Below are 20,304 nucleotides of genomic sequence, written 5' to 3'. Positions count from 1 at the left end.
GATTGTGAGCACTTGAATGATTCTGTGTATTGCAATTTACACAGAGAGAGTGCTTTATTGTTTAAAAGCACATCTTTGCAATACAAATTGAAACGTGTCACCATCTATCACCTATCAAATTGGCAAATAATACTGCCCGATGTTGGTGAGAATGTGGGGAAATAGGCCTTTGCTGTTGATGGGAAGAGCTTTTTGCCACTATGTATCAGGTCCCTTAAATGTGTCCACGCTGGGACCAAGCAGGATGAGGAGAGAAGTCATGTGGTAGCAAAGGGTTGTGCAGAGATGGGAGCAGGATGTCTGGTGGAGGCGAAATGTAGAATCTAGGATGGATCCATGGAATTCACAGACATTCACAGAATGTCCCAGATATTCCAGAGAAGAGATATAAAATGTGTGGTCAAGCAAATCAACTCTCACGAGATTGCTGTTTGGGTGTTAGAGAGAATACTAACCCTTTAAGACTGGAGACACACAAAGAATATATCTCCAGCTGCCAACAGCACATCCCCACCTGGAGGTGTCACAAGCATCTTCGCCTCAGCACACCCATGTTGGACCAACTGACTGCCCACACTCCCCACACTCCCCACCCAAAACTAGCATTCCAGTCTCTACAAACAATGTAAAAGATACCACAACTTACTGGTTGTTCAAGCCCCAACCTGAGTGGTCATCCTCGATTTCTGTTTTCCCTTCACCTAGTACCACCACCAGCACGACCCCAAATGCCTACGTCTAATCGCTCAACAGGTCCTGTTTCTTCTGCTTCCAAAATATATCCTGAATCCAGTGAGTTCTCTCAGTCTCCATGGCTACTGTCTGATCTAGACCACCATTATTTCCCACCTGGACAAGGCTTGTTGATTATCTTACTTCTACTCTTAATCCCTCCAAGTCATTCTCCAGGTAACAGCCTGGATGCTCTTTTAAAAATATAAACCAGATTGAGTCACTGGATTGCCCAGATGAAAACTCATCAATTTCATGTTGTCAACCTCTTCATCTTTGTCTACCATCCATCTTACCCTCACCCACCACCCTGCAGACACACACGCCTTCCCTCTGTACCTCGAACAGTGCACACTCATGGCCTTTGCCCCTTGCTCTTCCTTTGGCCCAGAAGGCTCCGTCGGTGGCTCTTCTCATCCTTCAGTCTCTCCTCAAAGAGGTCTTCCCTTGCTAGACCAGCCAAAAGAGCCCCTCTAGTCATTATCACAATACCTTGTTCAATTTCCTTCACAGGACTTATCTCCAGCTGAAATTCTTTTATTTGTTGACTTGTACATTATGTTCCCCACCATCTCATACCACTAGAATGTGAGCTCTGTGAGGGCAGAAGCCTGCTTACCTCGTTCATTGTTTATCCTCAGCAACCAGTGCATGGGAAGTGGTCAATAATTAGTGGGAAAACAAATCAGTGAATGAACATCGGGGTCACGCAAAGTTGTGGCACCTCCCACTCCAGGGTCCTCTGGTCATTTATGACTTTGATGTTGGTGGTGGGAGAAAGGGGCAGAGTAGTGACAAAATAACAGGTCACCAGTTCTGATGGAAGGACAAGAATGAGTGCTTCTTGTTTAACCAAGGGGAAAACCAGAGGAGGGCTCAGGATTTGGCCCAGGTTACAGAGCAAGTTGACAGCAGGAGGAGAAGCTAAAGTTTCTGGATCCTTGGCAATTGCCCTGTTGATTGCTCCAGGTATGCCTTGTCACTATCTCTTCGGGGTAGTTCACAATGGTATACAATGGGTGAGAATTAACTCCATCCCATAGGAAATTCTCTTGGGACATCTGGTCACAAGATATGTAGGAAGTTGATTAATGAATAAACATTCAAATGATGAAATGCTGAAACATCACTAGCTGGTACGTGGCACAACAGAGATCCCTTACCTTAGTATTCAAGGCACACCACTCCTCAGCTTCTTTCCAGATCTGGGGTCTCTTTTGACCTCGATTTCCCCATCAATGGGAAATACAATGAGAAGCAAATAATCAGCAAAGTCCCTTCCAGCCCTGATATTTTAGAATGCTTCCCTTGGACATGAGTTCCTTCCTCAAGCCAAACCGATTTACTTATTGTACTTCCTGTCCCCTACCTATATGTAAACTTAAAAATATTCACTTTTGTCTATACTGGCCCTCTATTAATAATGCTGCCATGTCCTCTCTGCTCTTTGAAATACTGTGTAGCCTTCAATGATCAATAGAATTTCTACTCCCACTCTTCTTTCTTATTTGTCCCAGCTGAAAATATTTTCCTTTTATAATCTCTTGGGCATTTATTGTCGAACCCAGGAGTTGGTAAACTATAGCCTGCAGGCCAAATCCAGGTCATGGGCCAAATCTGTTTGTTTTGTAAATAAAGTTTTATTGGAACACAGCCATCCAATTCATTTGTATATTGTCTGTGGCTGCTCTTGATACACTACAAGACAGGGTTGAGTATTTGTAACAGAAATAGTATGGCTCACAAAGCCTAACTGTTTACTGTCTGGCTCTTTACAAAAAAAAAATGTTTGCCAACTCCTGGCTAATCCATGCTTCTCAAACTTGAGTACACAAAGATCCAGGCTGGGATCCACATATAAGATATCCAAAGTCACTGGTCAACCCAGGGTATCTTCTTGGAGCATCGATTTTACTAGAAGACTGGGGAGAAAAAATGGTTAATAGAATGTAAATGTGGACATTAAAGCAAACATATTTATATTAAGAAGTGGATTCCAGCATTTGCATGAAATAGTATGCGAAAATCCCAAATGTGACCAAAATTCCAACCTTGGGAAGGGCTGCTTCACATTGTTGCTGCTCCTCCACTGTTACAAACATTTTGGTATAAAATTTGGGGAGGTACCCATCAATGCCATTTAATTTGAGGTGAAAGTACGTATCTTATATGGTTTTGTATCCTCACCACTTCTGACACAGTGCTTGACTATAACAACTCCAGAAGGTCTGAAGTCATTTATCTAGATAAATCCTAAAAGGTCCTCACCTGTCAGGATGGTTAATGGGGTCCTGCCTAATGGCAGAGGAATGGACCAGAGGACTTGACCAGCAGAAGTCTCCTTCGCTATGGGGGCAGGGCAAGGGGCTTATTAGTGCTTTGGCTGTCTCTATGGCAACAAAAAATCTAATAACATTCCGTTACCTTAACAATATTTGCAACAATACCATCACCAATCCAAACCACTAATTAGTTCCTTCCTGAGCTGAAGGCAGAACCTATCTTATGATGACCTAGTTGCTTTTTGTTTATATTTGCCTTTTCTTTTCCTATTTATTTATTTTGGAGGAGAAGGGAGAGGAGATACTAGAAGGCTTACTCCAGCCCTGGCTGCCAACACCACCACTGTTAGCGTTCCCGCCAACCATTCCCCTCACCCCAAAGAATCTCTCTCTGACTTCTAAGGGCAGAATAATCCCTATTACATAAAATGGTGACCACTCAGTTTGTTGTTGAATGTTGTTGCTTATCTTTGTTTTGTTTCTTAAAGGCAGATGTCCCTAGGAAAGGATAACACATAAAGTTACTAACCTTTTAGAATCGGGAGGTGTTTTGGGCACTGGGCGAGGGGGTAGAAAGACAGCCAGACTCCCAGTCAGGGTGGAAAGATCTGAGGTCAGCCCCAATTCTGCCACTGACCTGCTGGGCCAACTACTTGCCATTATTGCACCTTCAGTTTTCTTTCTTGTAATGTGAAAGTTGAGAGCTGGGTAATCCCAAGGAGCGTTTTCAGTTGTAAGATCCTACAGTTCAAGGCAGCATAATTAATAGAAAGATTAAGGTCATGACCACATGGATAGGCCTCGAAAACATAAAGCAAACTGGAAAAGGTTAGTGGCAGAATGACATGTACTGTATGATACCACTCTAACTTTTTAATTTAATTTTTGGAATAGGTAACATAGTACATCCACACTGTTCAAAAAAATCTTTAAGGAATTCATTTAAATATGTTCCTTCCCTCCTCTCACCCCTCTTTCCTCCCACATGCAAAATTGTTTTTAGTTTTTTGTATGTAAAGTTTCAGACTTTCTTTATGCACATACAAAAACCAGTGGATAAGCAGGCTCATTTTCCCCTTTGCTGCACAAAATGTAGCATACTATACACATTCTTCTGCACTTTTTTTGTCTTCACTTAATATGTATTGGAGAAATTTCCATGTTAGCATAGAGAGTGTCTTCATTCTTTTTTAGAACTGCAGAGGATTCCATAAAGGGGATGCCCTACAATTTATTCAACCAGTCACCTATTGATAGATATGTGGATTTTTTCTAGTCTTTTTTATTACAAGCAATACTTCAATGAATAACCTTAAACACATGTGCTTTCGAACAAGCACAAATGTATCTAAAGGCAAATTCCCAGAAATGGAATTTCCTTTGTAATTTTCTGCATTTGCTTTTATGATAGAGATTGTCAAATTACCATTTATAGAGATTATACCAATTCACTCATGCACGATCAGTCTGAGTGCCCCTTTCCCCACAACCTCTTCTATGCACTGTTTTACCAAATCTTGAGTGCCTGTACTGACCAACTTGACAGGTTTAAAAAATATCTCAATGTGATTTAATTTGTATTGCTCTTTTTTTTTTTGTATTGCTCTTTTGATGAATGAGACAGTGACTCTCTTCTTAATAGCCATTTGTATTTCTTTCTGTGTAAATAAATACTTTTAGCCCTTTTTCATATACGTAAAATTTTAAAACACACCATACTATATAATATTTATGGCCATGGACATACATAATGTCCATACATAATGAAGGACTGAAGTGACATTCACTAAGGTCAGTTGACAGGAAGGCAGGGGGATGAGACAAGGGAGGGACACAAAGGGAACTCCACTAAGTGCGTGACATTTTTTTTCTTTTAAAAGAAGATATTAAGCAAGCATGGCAAAATGAAAATAGAAGAGGAAGAAAGGAAGGAAGGAAGGGAGGGAGGGAGATAAGGAGGGAGGGGAGAGGGTGGGAGGGAGGGAAGGAAGGAAGGAAGGAGAAAATAAAGTTTAAAATCAATGAACCTGAACTTGAATCTCAGCCCCACCACACATGCTCTGTGGTCTTTGACATTTCTCCTAATCTCTCTCTTTCCCAACTTCAATATCTGTAGGGTATAGATAATGCCTACCTTGCAGAGTTAGTGTAATGACTAAAGATAATCCATGTAAAACCATGATGGTTTTTGACATTTCTCCTAATCCCTCTCTTTCCCAACTTCAATATCTGTAGGATATAGATAATGCCTACCTTGCAGAGTTAGTGTAATGACTAAAGATAATCCATGTAAAACGATGATTAGCACATAACTGTGCCTCAACAGTCATATTATAATTCTTGATATTAATTTGGTTATTATGGCTCAAATATATAAAATACCTCAAGCCGAAGAAAGTTCTAGTAGCTTTTCTTGGCTCCACTATCTTTTTTTCCTTTGGGTTTCCCAAGGAGTATTCTTGAAGACACCACTGAAACGGTTTCAACTCCTCTAATGCCTTTTCCAAATGTCCTGCCCAGAGCTGCCTCTGTTGGAATGATTTGTGTGACTGGGTGAGAGAAGCCAGGGTGTGGTCAGGGAAGTTTCCTTCCTGGAAACTTCCTGGAAACAGGGTGAGGGGGGAGTTTCCTCTGTGTCACAACCTCTGTTCCCAAGAGCTGTGACCTCTGTTAACACTTGATGAGACTCTGGCTTCCCACTGTGCAGCATCTAGAAGGTCCAAGCCCAACACATAACTTCTCTGGGAACAAACTGTGAGCAAGAATCTCCCCACCATCCCTCTCCAGGACGACATGTGGGAGAATTACAACCACGCTTTACCTGAAATCTATAACCACCTGTGGCCTCAGAAGTGGCCATTTCCTCCCTCTGGCCTTAGTTTGCATTACATCAACAGGCAGCAAACTACCACCCACTCCCCAAGGCAGTGGTACTTCAGCCTCTTATTGCCTCATTCCCCTAGAGAGAACCAGGAAATATATTCCTTTGCTATAAACTCCTTTTATCAGAACAGGGAAGATTACAGCAGTAAACTTTGTTTTTTGGGGGGGGAAATTATGCTCAGAGTCTGAGACTGTCTTGTCAATATTTAACACAGGTTCACTGCAGGAATTATAATAATTTCACAAGTTAATAGCATACAGGATAATATCTCTTAATAAGCCAATAAAGAAATAACATACTCCAAACCAACAATAGATTAATTACACTATTGTTCCAGGCAAGAGAAGATAAAAGGAATGAAGTCCCAATTTAACTGAGGTGTGCCTTTCTACATGAGTTGGTTCCTGGGAGAGTCAGCTTAACCAACTGAGAGCCTGACATCCAGCTACCAGCAAAACGCAAGTTCCCTGTTGCTGGAGCACGTTGCTGGGGAACCAAGACGCCGGTGTTGACAAGCAAGATGATCTCCTGAGAGAGGCGCTGCACCACTTTCCCCACTGCCCTTACCCTGTTACCCACACAGTAACTAATGCCCCAAGGTCTTCAGAGAGCTGCTTAGGTCAGCAAAGGGTCACCCTGCCCAGACCTAAACTCTCAGATTGTCCTCACAAACTCTGGGTATTTATAGTCTAAAGGTCCCCTGGCCATAGATGCTTCTTCATATTATTGCTAAGCCCCCAGCGGCGCCCCTGGGCAGCTGAGCTACTGAGGGCTTATCGGCAGCCACAGATGTCAAGAGATGTCATCCTGATGCAGCTTCTTCATATCAAAACAACTTTACTTATAAAGACAACTTCATTCTTATATCAAAACAAACTTCCCTCTTAAAAACAATTTCATTTTTGTCATAAGCAAGTGGATTTGATATCATGTCAAACCACCGCACAACAACTTTGCACACTCCTTCTTTTTCTTTTATAATTTATTTATTTTTGGCTGTGTTGGGTCTTCGTTGCTGTGTGCAGGCTTTCTCTAGTTGCAATGAGTGGGGGTTACTCTTCGTTGCGGTGCACGGGCTTCTCATTTTCGTGGCTTCTGTTGCTGCAGAGCACGGGCTCTAGGCACGCGGGCTTCAGTAGTTGTGGCACGTGGGCTCAGTAGTTGTGGCTTGCAGGCTCTAGAGCTCAGGCTCAGTAGTTGTGGCGCACGGGCTTAGATGCTCCGCAGCATGTGGGATCTTCCTGGGCCAGGGCTCGAACCCGTGTCCTTTGCATTGGCAGGCGGATTCTTAACCACTGTGCCACCAAGGAAGCCCCTGCACAGTCCTTCTTACACCTTTGGATTATTTCCTGAGTTGAATTGGTTTCTGTTCTTTTCCATTATTTTGATCCTAAAACAACAGAAAACTAGAAAGAAAAGAATAGAGGAAGGAGAGAGAAAGGAGGATGGCAAAGAGACAGAAAGAAAGAAAAAGACTTGAAACAGACAGCATCTTAGCAAAATAACTTACTGGACTCTGTGGAGAGGAAGATCCAGAAATGATGTAAAGGTCTGTGTCACACACCACCAGGTCCTTGATTAGTGGCTGAGCCCACTATAGGAGCCAATGACAGCATTCAGAGCCAATGCCATGAGCTGGGTGAGCCAAAGTCATGCCTGCTCTGATAACATCTGGAAGCTTCACCAAGCCAGCAAAGAAAACATCCTTCAATTATTGGTAGCAATGAACCAATGACAACCCATCAATCAACAAATTAAAATCATGGGGCTTCCCTGGTGGCGCAGTGGTTGAGAGTCCACCTGCCGATGCAGGGGACATGGGTTCGTGCCCCAGTCTGGGAAGATCCCACATGCCGCGGAGCGGCTGGGCCCGTGGGCGTCCAGAGCCTGTGCTCCACAACAGGAGAGGCCACAACAGTGAGAGGCCTGCATACAGCAAAAAAAAAAAAAAAAAAAAAAATCATGGGCCAAGGTATTAACAGTTATTCATGGCAGGTGAAGATTACTTCCTCCTTGGCAGAACAGATCAGAATCAGAAAGGAAACTGTAAGACACACAAAGTTTAACTTTCTGGCATTTGTTAAGTATTTCTTTCTTCTTTGAGCAACCTGGATTCCATGAAGCCAAGAACCTCTTTCTGTCGCGTCCCTCACAGGCCTGCTAACACATTTATGGCCAATGCCTCATCTCTCTTCCCTTTATCCAAAATTCCCTTTCACTGGCCTCATTTCCCATAGCTCTTTGCTGAGAGAAAATTACCTGCTCTGAGAAGCCAATCCTTCCAAAGTGATACTGGATGCAGTGGTAGACAGAGTAATAACTCTCCAAAGATATTCATGACTTAACCCCAGAATCTTTCAATTTTTCCAGGGGATTTCATGAGTGGGATTAAGGTTAAGGACCTTGAGATGGGAGGAGCAGCCTGGATTATCCAGATGAACCTAATCTAATTACTTGGCTCCTTCTTTAAGGAGATTGGAGAACCTTTCTGTGCTGGGTCAGAAAGATGAGAGGGAAGAAGAGTTGCTGACTTTCAAGATGGAGGAAGTGGACACAAATCAAGGAATGTGAGTGGCTCTAGAAGCTGGGAATAGTCCTCAATGACAGCCAGCAAGGAAACAGCATCTCAGTCCTACAACCACAAGGAACTGAATTTTGCAAACAATCCAAATGTGCAAGGAAACAGATCCTTCCCCTAGAACCTCCAGTAATGAACACAGCTCTACTGACACCTTGATTTTACCCTGTTGAGACCCATGTCAAAAGTCTGACCTACAGAACTGTAAGGTAATAAATTGGTGTTGTTTAAACCACTATATTTGTGGAAGTTATTTTCTAGCAATAGAAAACTAATACAGATGTTAATATGAGACTCAGTCAGCAGGCCTTTCAGTTAGTTTGCTTTCTGAAGCAACTATTATGGTACCAGATAACAAAAAAAAATCTCTCACATATTTTGGAACAGGCAGATTGTTTTACAATTCATGGCCAGATGTGTCATCCACTTTGTTCATTCACCTGTTCCATAAATATTTATGGAATGCCAACTAGGTACCAGGTACATATTTCCCTACACATATGGCTCCTTCTAGATCATGTCTACTACAGAAGCGGATCCAGTCAGCAAGTCAATCAACAAATGTTCATTGAGCATCTACTGTGTATTAGGTACAAAGGCAACTCAATCAAGATGGTGGATGGACCTAGAGTCTGTCATACAGAGTGAAGTAAGTCAGAAAGAGAAAAACAAATACCATGTGCTAACACATATATATGGAATCTAAGGGAAAAAGAAAAAAGGTCATGAAGAACCTAGGGGCAAGACAGGAATAAAGACACAGACCTACTAGAGAAGGGACTTGAGGATATGGGGAGGGGGAAGGGTAAGCTGTGACAAAGTGAGACAGTGGCATGGACATATATACACTACCAAACATAAAATAGATAGCTAGTGGGAAGCAGCCACATAGCACAGAGAGATCAGCTCGGTGCTTTGTGACCACCTAGAGGGGTGGGATAGGGAGGGTGGGAGGGAGGGAGATGCAAGAGGGAAGAGATATGGGAACATATGTATATATATAACTGATTCACTTTGTTATAAAGCAGAAACTAACACACCATTGTAAAGCAATTATACTCCAATAAAGATGTTAAAAAAAAAAATTCACTGAAAGGGTCTTTTAGCTGCCTGGGAAGGCTGGGAAGCCTGAGATTCCAAATTGTGCAGTGGAATATTGGAATAGACAGCCTCTGAGCCTGTCTACACAAGAGCTAGGAGGTATTACTGTCACCCTTTTACATATGCAAAAACTGAGGCTCAGAGAGATTAACGGCCAAATCACACTGCCCCTACGTGATGGAGCTGGAATTTAAAAAATTTTTTTAATTATAGTAAAACACAAATAACATAAAATTTCCTATCTTTTACCATTTTTAAGTATACAGTTCAGTAGTATTAAGTACATGCGAATCACTGTGCAGCCAATCTCCAGAACTCTTTTCATCTTGCAAAACTGAAACTCCATGCCCATTAAACAGCTCCCCATTCCCACTTCTTCCTAGCCCTTGGCAACCACCGTTCTACTTTCCGTCTCTCTGAATCTGACTATTTTAGGTACCTCATGTAAGTGGAACTTTAAAGTATTTGTTTTTTTGTATCTGGCTTATTGCACTTAGCATAATACCCACAAGGGTCATCCATATTGTATCATGTGTCAGAATTTCCTTCCTTTTTCAAGTCTGAATGATATTCCATTGTATTTATATACTACATTTTGTTTATCCACTCATCCATGAATGGGTTGCTTCCATTTTGTGGTTATTGTGAATAATGTTGCTATGAACATGGACATACAAATATCTCTTCGAGACCCCACTTTCACTTCTTTTGGATATATACCAGTGGAGCTGGAATTTGAACATAGATCTCTCTGACTCTGCTGTTCATTCTCTCCAAGGGTGCCACACACCCTAGGGTGAAGTTATGGCTTTCTGTGCTGTAGCTAACCAGATACACGAAATTTTTTGCTCACAGTCCATTCTACATAGAGCTAGTTTTATTCTAGGATTTTCCAGTGATTAAAATACAACCAGATATTCTGCACTAAGAACAAAACTCAAACTCCTTGACCCTATATGATCTGGCCCCTGCCTATATGTCTAACCTCATTTCCAACCCCTTGCTATACTTTAGTCATACTGTCTCTGTTTCTACTCTTCAAACACAAAGAGCTGTTCCTACCTCAGGGTCTTTGCATTTGCTGTACATTCTCCCTGGTACTTTGCATAACTGGCTCCTTCTTATCATTCAGGTCTCAGCTCAAACGTGACCTCTTCAAAGAGACCTTCCCCCACCACACTTTATAAAGTAGCACCTCCTATCACTATCTAGCACACTGTTCTCCTTTATTTTCTTCATAACTATCTAAAATTTATTTTGTTGTTGTTGTTTTCTCGTTTATTATCTATCTCCCTCACAAGAATGTATTTTCCACACAGAGATCTTATCTATCTTATTCCTCCAGTATCCCCAGAGCATAGAACCATACCTGGTACATAACAGATGCTTATCAAATATTTGTTGAATAAAGGAATGTATAAGGAACTTCACTGCAGTATTGTTTATCATATCCAAAAAATGGAAACAGTGTGATTTGACTCAAACTGATTTTATAATTTATCACCTAGTACAGGTCACTTAGAGAATGAAAGAGGTTATTGTTAATAATTATACCAGATCTATAGGCAAAACCAGGACTGCATGACGGCTCTACCTTAATCATTTATTCCAATCCCCTCAATTTGCAGATGAGGACACTTAGGAGACCCAGAGAGGGAAGGTGACTTGATGAAGGTTGCACAGCAAGTTAGGTGCAGAGGTGGAAAAAGCCTCAACTGCTGACACTCAGGCTGGGGCCCTTGATTCTTCACTGCTTGGTTGCTCTGAAGCTCAGCAAAACATGCCCCCCGTCTGCCACTGTGCCCTCACATGACTCTGGGAGAAAACAGAGCTCATTTTTCTGTCCCAAGAAGCATGCGGTTTGGAGCTCTTCTCTTTCTCTTACTTTTTCTTCCTCCTTTTTGTGGTCGTATACTGGGCTGGCTGGAGGGGAAGCACTTAGGTATCGTGGGATTTCACTGCTGTTCCATTACATAAGTGAAAGCCCTACCAAGGGGAGAATGAAATGCAAAGCAGGGCCATCTGACCACTTCCTTGGCTGGTCCCGGGACTGCCTGGGTCACCCCAGGGCTTGGTTCTGGGAAATGCTCATTCAGTACATTCCTCATCCAACAACTATTTCTTGAGCATCTTCTAGGTTCCAGGCTATACTGTGCTATACACATGGTATATAAGAATGGATCAGTGCTTCCTGGTAGCACAGTGGTTAAGAATCTGCCTGCCAAGGCAGGGGACAGGGGTTTGAGCCCTGGTCCAGGAAGATCCCACATGCCCCGGAGCAACTAAGCCCGTGCACCACAACTACCGAGCCTGCGCTCTAGAGCCCGCGAGCCACAACTACTGAAGCCCATGCGCCACAACTACTAAGCCCGTGCGCCTAGAGCCCGTGCTCTGCAACAAGAGAAGCCACCACAGTGAGAAGCCTGTGCACCGCAATGAAGCGTAGCCCACGCTCACCACAACTAGAGAAAGCCCACACGCAGCAACAAAGACCCAACACAGCCAAAAATAAAATAAATAAATAAAAATAAATAAATAAAAAAGATTGTCTCCTATAAGTTGTGCTCAGAGATAGATACCAACACATGTACCCAGCCCCAACAACACAAACACTAAATGAAAAAATAAAAAAAGAATGGATCAGCAAGACATGATCGCTGCCCTCAGGGGAGCCCATTATGGAAAAGGGTGAGCGTTGGATAATAAACATATACAGACAAATTACATGGTTAGTTCTAGAAAGGAAATAGAGCACTCTGATGAACAGTAATAACAGCTGACACCTACTGAAGTCATCTTTGTCTCTACCACTTTGTGAGATAAATATTATTATGATCTTCATCTTATACATGTGGAAATAGAAGCACAAGGAGTTTGGGTGACTGCCCAAGGTCACACAGCTGGTATGTGTCAGAGCTGAACTTGAACCCCAGAGACTTGCTTCAGAGCCTGAGTCCTTAACCACAAGCTATCTTGGGCAGGAGAGGGTCAAAGGGGAGTGCGTGCTTTCAATAGGGCAGGGAAGGCCTTTCTGGGGAAGTGGCATATAAGCTGAGATGAACTGTAGGAAGAACTGGCAGAAGAATGTTCTAGGCAGAAAAAGGAACATGTGGACAAAGGTGGGAAAGAGGCTGGTGTGTTCTATAATCCGTCAGAAGGCCTGGGAGATTGAAGCGGAGGGTGGATTTTATTCTAGATGCCCCTCACAAAGTGTCTTTGCAGACGTATATTTTCTCATTTGATCAAACAGCCTGGTCAGGCCAGTCGAGCAAGTGTTATCATCCATGTTTTACAGAACACTGTACATCGTTTCTGGGAACTTGGGGTCAGAGGTGGTCCCAAGACTTTGAACTTGTGTCAAGTGCTCTTTCTACTCAACCTCCCTGCTGAGGCCCCAGCTGGCCCTTCGCTGCCCCTATCGTCGCTTAACTATAACGTACCCCTGTCTCCCCAGCACCTCCTCCTCCTCTCACCTCAGAATTTACCTCTTCAGCTGCCTTAACACCTTAATTTCTAGGGGAATCGGATAAACACATCTGTTCTTATCTGCTAATGGGGAATAAAGCCCTGTAGAAACCTAGAGTGAACTTGTTTTTCTATCCCTATGAAAACCTACGACAGCCTTCCTTTCTTCCAGTCATAAGATCAGCCTCCAGCTATTAGCATTCCCTTTCTGCCAAAGTGGCCATCATTATATGATTCATGGCCTGTTCCCAGAGGAGCCTGGCAGAGTTTGAGCCTTGGGCCTTTGGTTAACAGGTAGCAGCTGACAGATGCCAATAATCCAAGCATTGTTCAGATCAGCTAATTCCTTGTCTGTGAATGTGATCGCATCCACCCTCAGAAACCATCCCCAGGAGATGGGGCAGCAGGGCTGTGGGTTCCTCATCATGTCACACAAGCTGTCCAAGTCCCAAACACTGCCTTCCTCTCCACCTCAGCCTGTCCTGCTTCCTACCTTGACCTTGGGGCCCAGACGCACCAGACGTTTCTCACCATGAACTCTGAGCACACACCACGAGCTTTCACACCTGCGTGCCGCTCGCTCTGCTTGTGACACCCTCCCCACCTTCTTTACCGGTTCCCCCCTTGGCCTGAATACAACCCAGATACTGCACCTCGCTGAGCCTTACACTCCCGTTCTCCGTGCTTCCAATCTTAATGAACAGCATTCTTTGAGTACCTGTCATACACCACACACTCTGTTAAGCTCGTTACACAGATCATCCCAATATGAGAGCATTTTAAAGGGCAGATTCTCTCATCCTACTATTTTACCACTGAAGAAACTGAATCATAGTAACGCACCCATGGCTGAGCAGAAAGTGCTGCAGGTGGGATACGACCCAGGCAGACTGCGTTCAGGATCTGTATCATCACCATCTCCTGTGTTCACCATCACAACTAACACTTATTGGGCACTTACAGTATACCTCCATAGCTCTAAGACATTGGCGTACACCTTCTCATTGAACTTTCATAAGTCCTATAAAATTTAGTGACTACAAGGTAGGTGTTATTATGTCCATTTTAAAGGTGAGAAAACTGAGGCCTAGAGTGTTTTCATTATTTAGCTAAACCACACATTGAGCAGAATGCATGGAATACACCACCACGCCCTGAAACTGCCCAGATTAGCTGAGGCTGCTAGTGATCTACCCAACACCCCTTCTCCTCCTCTTTTGTAATATCAAAGGCTGTATTGTCAGAGATAACAATGTGTCCAGTTTAAGAAAAAAAATAAGATAAACAAAACCTCTCCCAGACCCCTCTGCAGATAGGGTAGCTTAGGAAACGTAAGTCAATACCTTGGTGTGGGGCTTCCAGGAAATCATTCAAAGAGGGTATATACTCTGCTATTATGTACCATTTGCATTTGGCCCTTTCTCCTTCTTCCTGTTTGAGACACGAAGACTGGATCTCCAACAGCCATCTTGTGACCATGAAGCAATCCTACGGAAAAAAAAAAAAAAGGATCAGAAGAAAAGAAGGAACCTGGGATCATGGTGACACCATGTTGACAGAGCAACCAGACCAGCCTTGGGCCATCCAGCTCCAAATTTCACGGAATGTGGAAGAAACAAAAGACTTGTTTAAACCCTGTTGCTTTGATTCTCTGTGACTTGAAGCCAAATGCAATTCCTAACTCACTTACTTTGCTATGTGGCTGACCAACCATCCCACTGAGCTGTGTGGTCCTCAAGAGTGAACTCAAAGTACCGCTTGCCTCTGTACCGATGTCAGGAGCACAGCACCTGGGTCACTGTATTGACCTCGACCAACTCTGACTTTCTTGCCATGGAGGCAAAAGAGATGAAGTTAGGAAACAGACATTTCTGATTCCATGGCACAGAATTAAGGGAAGGGCGAAGGAAAGCGTGAAGAGAAGTTGGCTCCAGCATGTGAAGCGCAGACACTGGGGAGAACCGACCCAGCCTCCAACCTGCTCAGGTGTGGGAGAGCAATGCCATCTGAGTGCCAGGCGCTCCACTTGCTCCTCTGCTTCAAGCAGTGATGGTGCCATTTCCATGCCTGGGAAACCCAGGGCCAGGAGCCAATTTAAACCTGGTAAGTGAAGTCAGGAGAGTACCTGAACCAGAGCTGGCTGTCAGCTTGTGCAAAATAGCCAGCCTCTCCAAGTACTGCAATTTGAGGAATTATCTTACATCTCCACCCTCTCCTCACCACACCTGAAATCCAACCACAAGACTGTTGATGCCAATGAGGTATAAGGCTTGCCATGCCAATGCCCCTAAGACAATGAGTGCACTGGCTGTTGGGAAAGTCAACCTCTGGGAACCTCAGTTTCCTCATCTGTACAGTGGAAACAATACTGCCTACCTCTGTTTCCATATGGGGAGTTGGTAAGAGGATCAAATATCATGATGAACAGGAAAGCCCTTTTGTAAACAGTAAAACATTATACAAACCCAAGATAGTGCACGTATTCATTTTTCTGGGGCCTCAGCTTCCACAATTATGGAAAATTCCTTCCAGATCCCTCATTCTATATATATTTTTTTTTTAATAATTTTCTTTTTATTTATTTATTTATGGCTGTATTGGGTCTTCGTTTCTGTGTGAGGGCTTTCTCTAGTTGTGGCAAGCAGTGGCCACTCTTCATTGCGGTGCATGGGCCTCTCACTATCGCGGCCTCTAGTTGCGGAGCATAGGCTTCAGACGCGCAGGCTCAGTAATTGTGGCTCACGGGCCCAGTTGCTCCGCGGCATGTGGGACCTTCCCAGACCAGGGCTCGAACCCGTGTCCCCTGCATTGGCAGGCGGATTCTCAACCACTGCACCACCAGGGAAGCCCCCTCATTCTATATTTATTACAACGTTTTCTACACTCAAGTGTATACAGCATAAAAAAGTTGTTGACTGAGTAAATCCTAAGAGTTCTCATCACAAGGAGAAATTTTTTTCCTTTACTCTTTTCTTTTCTTTTTATTGTATCTGTATGAGAAGATAGACGTTAGCTGAACCTATTGTGGTAATCATTTCACAATCTATGTAAATCGAACTATCATGCTGTGCACCTTAAACTTACACAGTGCTGTATGCCAATTGTTTCTCAATAAAACTGGGGAAAAATGACTTTAAAATTGTCATGGTTCCCCCACCCACTATGGGGCCACCACATAATACGGAAACCAGAGTTTTTTGTCCAATCATTAGGCTCTGGCCATTTTATTGATGCCATAAGTGCAGGGAAATAAAGCTGGGTCACATGTCAGTTCCTGTCCAGCTCTGTGCTGGGTGCTGTTCCCAGGGTGTAGTTGCAGGGATTCTGGGTATAGACGTGTGAATTCCCACCATTTGTCAGTCCCCCAGGTCAAGATCAGAAGGGAGGTGCTTTAATCCAATTATGGCATTAAGTCATGGGAAGAGTTGCCCATTAGCTAATTTGCCCACAGTAGTGATTAGCTAATCTGATTAGCTCATTACCACCACCCACTTCTACCAACAGAAAGCAGAGCCTGAAGAGAATAGAAAAAGGATATGCTAGTTTTGATGGGAGGCAAAAAAAGTTAAACATTGGAACTCAAAATGACCTAAGAGATGATCTAGTCAGGATGCTGTAAACTGAAAAACTCTGGCTTTATTTATCCTGTTCACCGGTGTAATGGTGTGTTTTTCTCACACCTGAATGCCTTTATATGCACTTTTCATTATCATCCTCCTCTCCCTGTTATCGTTTTCCTGACTGCCACCCATAGCCATGTTATCTGCTTGGCCCATGGAGTGGCCCTGCCAGGGCTAGTGTCCAACCTTTTGGTACCTATCCTGGTGCCCTTTGGTTAGGGCTAAGCATCTATAAGTATACGGGCACCTAAAGGAGAAGGGGATGGAAAAAGGAGTGGAAGAATTGGACAGACAATACAATCTCTCCAAATCTTAGAAACCTCTGAATATCTCTTATAAAATGGAGTTAATACTGCCTATCCTTAAAAAAATCTGATCAGAGAAGGCATGTGAATTGCCTGGGATACAGTATGTCCTCATTGAATGTTTCTTTCCTCTTCTTCCCAGAAGACTCAAGATGCTTTCCAACAGTCTTGCCTTGTGACTCTACATCCCTTACCTAAAGAAGTAGGTAAGCAGCACATGTGATTATGGTGCTTCAGAAGGGTGAAAGGAGGCAGAGAATCAGGAAGTGATCTGCCCCTCATCACTCAAGGCAGGCACTTCCACTACAACTGTCACCCAGTTACCCAGCCAACTCCTAATAGCGGTAGGAGCTATGCCGCCAATGCTACCCATGACCTGGGTGCTGCATGGTGTCAATACTACTGCTTTTGGCCACTGATTCCACACAAGTGAACCAGCCAATGGCAGAGACCAGTAACAACAAACAAGCTAAGAGGTTTCTCACTAGTTTCTTTTCCCTGCTTTATTCTTTTGAAGAACAATGCCTCCCCCAGTCAGATTCTTGCCTTTTGGGTTGTCCCCTGGGTCAGCTCACTGTCAGCCCACGGAGCCCAACCCAGCCAGTCATCTCAGCAACCTAGCTAAAACTTCAGTCAACAGGGGCAAAATGATCCTCTGACATCATGGAAAGCCACCACCAAGGGGCTGGGCACTGTCTGGCCTCATGAGCTGGGTGCCCAAAAGGACTGCCCAGCTCCAATTAGCTGGTCCACTGGTGGGACTCCTGTGCCCTGGGCCAGTCTCCTGATCTGTTTGTTCGTGACCATTAACCCGACTTTCAATGACACCATTAACTTGAATTTCAATGACTAAGTCAACCAGATCACAATAGAAACCAGGGGGGTCCAGCCCTGGCTGAAATCTTGGCATTTTGGTCACTAGTAAGCAGTGACCTTACAGCTGAACCCCACCTCCTCTTTCTCTCTCTCCTCGTGGTATTATCTTTCTTTGGATTTTCCATGGAGTTTCATTGCTTAGCAGCTGGCTCCCTGGGTTTTATCATCTTACACTAACTTCCTCTTTGTCTAAGTCCTACTCTCCCTCTGTCTCTGCCTCCCTCCACATTCCTCTTTCTTCCTCCTTCTCCTCCTCCCTGTCTCCTTTCTGTAAACATTCCTGGAAAGGCTTGTGCTCCTGATGAGAACTGAAGAAATCTGTCGAAGAGAGAGAGCTAGGAGAATTTACTAGTTAAAAGCAGAAGCTCTGGGGACTTTCCTGGCAGTCCAGTGGTTAAGACTCCACGGTCCCACCACAGAGGACATGGGTTAGATTCCTGTTCAGGGAACTGGGATCCCACATGCCATGCTGCGTGGCAAAAAAAAAAAAAGCATAATCTTTGGTATCAGCTTTGAGTTTGAAGCCAAGATTTGCCACTTAGCAACTGTGTAAGTTTGGCCATATGATCTGGCCACCCTGAACCTCAGTTTCCTCATCTTGACAACAGGTGTAACAATACTCATTTCATGGGGTCAAGGGTAACACTGTGTTATGTAAACTGTTTTGTTAGCAACTTGCCTAGCATATGGTATACTCTAAATAAAATTTAAATTAACACAGTCTTTGTTCTGTATTGTGGTTTAAGTCAATAAGGTTCCAGCTGGGTTCCTTGAAGGTCTGAGGCTCTAACACTTGCCAGGGATGGAGAGGTGTGTGGTGGATGGCAACAGGTTGAGCCCTACTTACTCTCCCACTTTCAAAACAGATCCTATTTTTTCTCTTTTTCATGTTGGGTCTCTGAAGAAAATTCTGAAAAAAGGATTCCATTGCCGTGAGAAAAATTCTGGAACTAGCTTAAACTGATTTTCCACCTGTCCTTTTCCTAGTATTTTCCTCTTTGTGTTCATTCCAAAGACACTTAGAACCTCCTAAATCATTGTTCCACTCCCCATTGCTTCCTTGAACTTGAACCTCCCTCTGTCCATGAAAAATTGTAACTGACATTTCTATTCTGTAAAGAAGATATCGAGGAGTTTAGCCCACCCAGCAGACTTTCTTGGGAGTTTGTTTCACAGGCCTATCACATAGTGAAAGACAGTTATTAGGTGCTTGGTTTCATTTGAAAAAAGCTGACTGCCCATTTTCTTTACCATTTGAGAAATGTGGTTACCCCCTGAATTTCACACGAGAGCCTGTGGTTGTGAATTAAATCTGAAAAAGCGCTCTCCATACTAGGCAATGTTGTTTCACTACCTTAAAAAAATTCTCTAAAAAAAAAAAAAAACATGACCTTACTGAGAGCAGCCCAGAAAGAAAAGTCACCTTTATGATCTGTAATTCCCTCCATGTTCCCCTGGAGGTAGAGGCCCGGGTAACCTGATGCTCACAAACGCATTCAGGCTTCCAGGAGGTTCTAGGCTTCTGGCACATAAGCTCAGAGGTCTCCTTCTCCCGCCTTATCCGTTTTGCATGCCCCCATTTGCATCCCTTGCATTTTGCCGAGAGAGGTAGGATGTTGCGGGTGTCTACAGAGGAAAGAATCCTACGTGGTTATTCGCCCCAGTGGTGAGCCCACATGAAGATGCATGTGGTTGAGATGAACCACTCTAGGATTAATGTTCACTAAAGATCATGTGTACAGACAGCACTGTGTGAGGACCCAGGAAACCAAGAGGCACATTTGATTGAAAGTTCAATGGTAGCAAAGTTCATGACAATATCATATATCAGTGTAGTCCCAGGGCCTAACACACTGCTGACACATAACAGACACTCAAGAAAGAGCCACTGAATGATGAATGAATGAATGAATGAATAAGAAAAAACAGCTTAGGAAAGAGCCATTCTCCCTTACCTCCCTTGCCTATTCCACAGTAGTTCACAGTGAGGCTGATGGTCTTTCTGCTTCCCCTCCAATCCACCTTTCCATGCTGCAGCAAGAGTGAGTCATCTGAAATATAAATAAAGTCTTGTCACTCCTGTGCTTCAAACCCTCCATCTAGGACTTAAAATATAACCAAAATCTTTGCCTTGGTCTACCAAGCCTGTGTGGTATGGTTCCTGGCTAGCTCAGTGACCTCATCTCCTTTCCTCCTATCCCCTTAATCTCTGAGCCACTCTGACCTATTGCCTGTTGCCTGGACAAACCAAGCTCAATCCTGCCTCAGGGCCTTTGTACTTGCTATTTCACTAGCCTGAAACACTCTTCCTCTAGATTTTTAAACGAAAAGGTATTTTCTTGTCATTCAAACCTCATGTCAAATGATACTCCTCAGAGTGGCCTTTCTTGAGCACTCAATCTAAAGTAGCCACCTGTTGGGGCTTCCCTGGTGGCGCAGTGGTTAAGAATCTGCCTGCCAA

At 43.6% G+C, this 20,304-nt stretch overlaps 1 long non-coding RNA gene across 2 annotated transcripts in view; it reads right to left on the bottom strand.

Annotated features, from left to right (window-relative positions):
- Nucleotides 1-493: 493 nt before the first annotated feature.
- LOC114892821 overlaps nucleotides 494-20,304 on the bottom strand; it is a 54,718-nt gene continuing 34,907 nt past the window's right edge. For both annotated transcript variants that reach the window (XR_003792779.1, XR_003792780.1), the window contains 4 exons: nucleotides 19,799-19,894; nucleotides 14,386-14,530; nucleotides 3,544-3,755; nucleotides 494-2,654 (listed from right to left, as the gene is read on the bottom strand). This is a non-coding gene — a long non-coding RNA (uncharacterized LOC114892821). The remainder of the gene's footprint in view (nucleotides 2,655-3,543; nucleotides 3,756-14,385; nucleotides 14,531-19,798; nucleotides 19,895-20,304) is intronic.

This window comes from Monodon monoceros, unplaced genomic scaffold, assembly GCF_005190385.1.
Source record: "Monodon monoceros isolate NGI ecotype Baffin Bay Population unplaced genomic scaffold, NGI_Narwhal_1 Super_Scaffold_12, whole genome shotgun sequence".
Lineage (NCBI taxonomy): Eukaryota > Metazoa > Chordata > Mammalia > Artiodactyla > Monodontidae > Monodon > Monodon monoceros.
This window is presented reverse-complemented; position numbering and strand designations above follow the sequence as displayed.